Below are 6,122 nucleotides of genomic sequence, written 5' to 3'. Positions count from 1 at the left end.
AAAATCAACAATAAAAATTCTAGTTAGTTTTTTATCAACACAACAAAACACGATCTTGTTATTTTTACTGTGTTTCATTCGGTAATTCAAAACACCAAATACTTACAATACCTACAAGCCATCAGTTTTCCCGAGCACCACAGACTGATAGAATAAAGATGTACAAAGAGTCGGGGGATATTAGTGGACGATAGACTTTGAACAACCTATCAAACAAACTCTCCAGTTAATTCAAATGATCTCAGGATCCTGGGACAGGAAAAGCACTAAGTTCACTTTACTTGGAAATAATTTTCAGTGTAAAAAAAAAAAAAAAAAGTAGTTTAAATAAAAAACAATCTTACCTTTTTGTAAGTTGATCTAGTAGAACGTTTTGATAAGTGCATGGGCTAAAATAGACCGTCTGATGGGTCTCGAGTCATATGTTTACCACCCCTGATGTAAACAGTAGTTTTCTTCATTAAAACATGATTTTAAGAGCTTCTTCTAGAGTGGAAATGATCTCAGACTCTATTTTCTGAGAGAGTGAAATGTTGTTTTTGGCTCTGGACGGCAGCCATTGTCGGGGCATTTTCTGTGGACTTCTGGTCCCATGCTCAGATAAATGGTGAGGGTTGTGTCAGCACGGGCGTCTGGCGTTAAACACGACGGCCGGGTTAACTGTTTACCAATTCATTTTACCACTCTCGGATAAAGACAATTCAGGAGAGAGGACGGCAGAATGAAGCGACGGAGGGTAGATATTTTGTGTGCTACAGAACATGACAGAGCTGCCAGGCAGAACGAAACGAAGGAGAAACCAGAAGATTCACAGATGTGGTGAAGGAGGACATGGTTGGCTTGATAACAGTCCGGGAGGCAGAGGATAAGGTGACATGGAGGCAGAGGATCCACTTTAATGACCCCCGGAAAAGAGCTGCCAAAAGACATCAGGGTTTTGTTTTGGTTTTTTTGTTGTTTGAACGGAACATAGTGGTCCAGACAAACAAGCCTCTTGCATCATTGTTCACACTTATTTTTTATTTGTTTAGCTGCTCGTCTTCTGCATTCAGAAACATAGACGCCATAATGAGCTACAGATGGAGACGGTCGCACAGATTCCTTGGATGCATTTATGGGACACACTCTAGTTAGTGGAAAAGTGGGGGGAAAGCTTTAGAATATCAGTAACAATGTTGCTGTTATTTCTTTTTATTTGTTATTTTTACATTGCATGCCAGACAACACTAATGAGGAGCATTTGTGCTGTTTTACGTGGGTAGAAATGGTCTTTCCAAAAACATCCGCAGACTTGGCCTTATTTTCCGCAGTGTTTCAAAAAGATTCATTTGTTGTGTCTTTATCGCTGGATCACTTAGATTTGGTGGACATGCAGAGATTTCTGCGCCACCCGTTCTCCCCCTGCACCCAAATATTTTTCTGCTGTCGGTCAGCCGCAAGGCTGTGAACACTGGACCGTCATCGATTTCGAGCCTGAGGGGTGTTAACTTTTCTCTTGTATTTGTACCTCGAGCTGCATCTCCTTTATTTGATTTACTTCCTCGCCTGGCCACTTGTAATCAATACAACCTCATGATGGTTTTATATTATAGTCCACCTTTGCATTTATTACAAAGGAAGCAGGACGAGGTAATGTGAGTGGAAGGGTTTGGAAGAGGATTTAGTGATATATTGACTTTGAACTCTTTTCCGGGCAGACCACATCCTCGTTTACACTCGGACTTAAAATCATTTGTTTCTCAAACAGCTTGAAGTCCAACAGTGACACCAGACACTCAGACTCGATCAGCATGTTTCCACAAATGTGTCCCTGTTTACTTGCATACTGAAGATTTTTGACGATACCTTGTGTGTTTGTTTTTCTTTACCATAGCTGAACCCATCTAAACAGTGACATTCTTTGCCCGCCTCAGAATATACCTACAGTTTTTTTTTTTTCCTTTCTGGAAACCAACAAATTAGACACATCTGTTTAAAACTAGGAAAGTCAAATAGCCTCCAGGATATAGAGATTGGTTACTCTTTTGTAGTTTTCCTTTCAAAGAAAATCCATCCATTTATCCTCTATTGGGACGTATTTTATCCAATCCAGGGTAACAGGTCGTTTTAGTTAAACTATGTCCCTTTAAATGTGCTTATTTATCATGGAATTCTTGAAAATAGTTCACACACTAGTTTTTACGGTAGCTGCAGAGGTTTCCAAGTAGTTTGTAAACTGTTGTCTTTTAGTCAGATAGTGTCATCTAAAACAAAATGCGAAGCGACATCCTTTTACAACTCAAGAAAACGGTAACAAAGGGTTTTTATGTAAAGTACTCTTCATACAGAAACGTAGTTACAGGAGAAAAAGCTTTTCACCTGAAGTAAATGCCACAGACAGTTTAAAACTTCAGTGATTGTTAAAGCTCTAGAATTTGATTTCTCACTTGGTGTTTCACATGTGGAGTTTTGTCAGACGTGACAGTCCAAATTTGCTGCATTTCCAGTGCAAGAGTTTAATCGAGCTTTGGTGTAAACTTGTTAAGTATAAGTCCCTTGAGATCATTTGAGAATAACTTTGGGGGAGCAGCTACTTAAAAAGGAAGAACAATTCAGTGCTTGTTTTGGCACAACAGGGCCTGTTTAAAGCTGGAAGGGAACTCGAGCTGCAGCGAGCCTCACGACATTATTCAGCACGCACGTTGCATATGCAAACAGTCTTTTCTTTGACTTTTTCTGCAAATAATAGTTGACATTTTTGGTTTGTTTATCCTTGTTGGAACTCTTTGTTTTGTCGCACTGTGCCAAATTGTTGGCTAGTCAAACACAGAATTTCATCACTCATCCCTTGTTAAATGATCCCATTTCTTTATTTTCTTTTTAAAATGGACCCATTTCGATGTGGCATTGGAATGCCTTACTGAGAACAGATTACAGTTATTATGATGAGTAAAATATAATTTTATCAGAATCCTGGCTAGTAAGATCATAGGAACAACTCCAAAGCCTCAATATCAAATCAGCAGAGTAAGATGCAACGCTGACAGACAAATTGAGTCCCCTAATACCAGTGACAATGTACATCTGATAGAAAAAGAAGATGTTAGAATATTATATACATTATATAATATACACACTTTATCTTGGGAGCAAAACACAACAAAATAACATTCAATTTTATTTATGACATCCTCATTCAGGGATAATATCCAAATCACTCCTGTGAAGGATCGGAGGTATTTGTTCCCCTCTTTGTGTGTGTGCTTCCTTGAATGAATGTGAATGAATAGTGCACAATGCAAAACTTACTCTCTTTCATGTATGATTATCTCAAAGCCTCTTTCACTCATTCACTGTCCCGAAAAATAGCTATTATTGCTCATAGAGAAACAAAACTGGCATGTGTCTTCGCCACCAGGGTAGATCGGTGCAAGAGATTCCCATCAGATACTGAAATGTTTTTCAGTTTTAACAACCAAATAAATGTCTACACCCACATATGCAATTGGACTAGAACAATGTTAAATTTCATTGATTTGCTGATAGTCAAAGATTAATGTTGAGGTTCATAAAGTTTATTCGTATGTTGAATAATAAATCAAGAAACATTGAACTTGTCAAATTGGTACACTCATTTATTGAACCCGCAGAAAGAAAGAAACCTCATGTTGATCCTATTCATTTTAAATGCATGTTCCAGCTCTGAGGCGGGCACTTGTGGTCCTGGAGGGCCACATTCCTGCATGCCTTCAATGACTTCCAGCCCTAACACACCTGAATGTAATGAATGTGTCATCACGAAGTACTGCAGAAAGCCTGATAACAAGCCGCTCATTACAGTCAGGTGCATTGAAGCAGAGCACATCAATACCATGCAGGACTGCAGCCCTTGAGGAGCGCCTGCCGCTTCTTCTCGCGCTTCCACGTCTTTGTTTTGTCCCTGTCCCCAGTTGTTTTCTTTTCAAAGTTCATTTTTGACTGTGTTTTAAAGATTTTAAGCCTATTTTCCCTCAGCCTTTTTGCAACAAATCACAGGTCTCTCTAATTGCTCCATTCTTTTCCACTGTAATCACTGATTCTCCTGGCCTTGAATTGGGCTTAACTATGTCCTCATATACACTGTAAGAGCATCCATCCATCCATTTTCTCCCGCTTATCCGTTTCCGGGTCGCGGGGGTGGCAGTCTGTCACCTAGATCACAATGCACCGATTAAGAACCTTCCTGCCGGTGGTGAGCCCACGGGAAACTGTAAGAGCACCTTAATGAACATTTTCCATCTCCAACAAGCTTGAGACAGAAGAGGACATTTCACACCACACCAAGTGACACCAAACCTATCGTTGTCTTCTGCTTTTTTTTTTAAGTACAGGTATGATTCTACTCAAATCTCAAGTCTAATAAGTCTAAGAAACATACAAATGCCATCATTTAATTCAATATTGCCCCAAAAGAGGCTTCATTAATGAATGTCATAAACGTATGAAAATAGATATTTTCTGATATTACAGCTGCAGTATTCAGCCTTTTCTCTCTTTTTTTTCTCTGTTCTAAAGCAGGAGATATACCCCAGGCTACGTTTCACTGTACGTCTGCCTCAACAACCTCAACACCACGTTCCTTTAATGCAAAACAAAAATCTAGACGACACTGACATCTTCTGGTCATTTTAGGACATGGACTTAAACAAATGGTGTGCAAAACATAAATGTATAATTTAAAGACATACAAATGCCATCCAGTGGTTTCCAGACATAATAAGTAAACCTTTTAATTGATGTCAAATTCCAAAAGTTTCACTTCCTTTCAGTGCATAAAAGAAAGATTAAACATACTATGGAAGCTTGGAGTAGTAATACAAAGACTGATGGCGTTTATAAAAGTTAAGAACACATTTCTTTATTTAAGGATAGCAAGAATATGACATGATGCAACTTGTTATTTTTTTAATTTATTAACTGTTTTAGTTATGAGTTAGCACTTAATCTTATTCTATTGTTAATTTATTCAAGCAATTAATCCTTATCCTATTTACAATACACTACTTATTTTAACTATGTGTTTGTCATCGCCATTATTGCTATTATTGTTGTTGTTGTTGCTGCTGCTGCTGCTGCTGCTGCTGTTGTTGTTGTTGTTGTTGTTGTTGTTGTTGTTGTTGTTGTTGTTGTTGTTGTTGTTGTTGTTGTTGTTGTTGTCCAAGGATTGAAAGTGGACGGACCCTATTTGAATTGGACAACTTTTTTTTCTTTGAAAAAGGAAAGAACCATCCTGGGATCAAACATTCTCCTAATCCCCTGGTGACAACCAACACAAACAAACTAGAGAGCTAATAAAGCACTCACTTGTTGATCATATGTAGTTTCCTCCGGCAGCCAGAGCAGTAAAAAAGAAATAAATGGATGAGATAAATGTCAGTGATGTACAAAATACATTGAACTTTGCAAGAATCATATCCTCCATATTTCTCTCTCAGTCTTCTTGTAACCGATAACGCCACAATGCTTCTCTTTGGGTCGATGTTGGTGAAGCCTGCTGCTCTACTGCCATCTGCTGGTCACTCTGGGTCTCAGCGTTTGTCTGCTCATATGTTTTCTGTGTGTGGGTCATTTTATGTCATGGCAAAACAGCTCATCCCACGTGCTGGACGGGATCCCTGGGGGTCAAGTTTTTGTGTGTGTTCTGGCTAATAGACCCTCAAATTCCCCCTGAATGAGTAAACAATGTTCTTCAGTGGGCCACTGGGTCATTTGTTGAGTCACAGAACTCTCTACGGGACACTAGTGTAGAAGAAAACACACCAAAAAATCTGTTTCCTCTAAAAAGATCATTCTATTTGTTATTGCTCCCCGACACAACCTCAGGATCTGTTTTAAAAAAGGCTCTAAACTATGAACACATTAATGAATAGATTTAAAACAATGTTTAAAAGGTACAAATGAAACTTTAATGTTCCAACAACTATTACCCCCCCACTTTTCTTCATTTAACTTAAATCGTTTTCACGCATATCTTTACAGCTAATCTAATATTTATCCTTGTTTGCATCTCGCAATGAAGAAAATATATTACAATCATAAAGTATTTACAATGAAAAATTGCTAAACTAATCTGGCAACCCATTCCAACTCCCTTTTAAGTGTAC

This window comes from Lipophrys pholis (genome assembly GCF_963383615.2).
Source record: "Lipophrys pholis genome assembly, chromosome: 6".
In the NCBI taxonomy this organism is placed as follows: Eukaryota; Metazoa; Chordata; class Actinopteri; order Blenniiformes; family Blenniidae; genus Lipophrys; species Lipophrys pholis.
Note: the sequence above shows the minus strand (reverse complement) of the source record.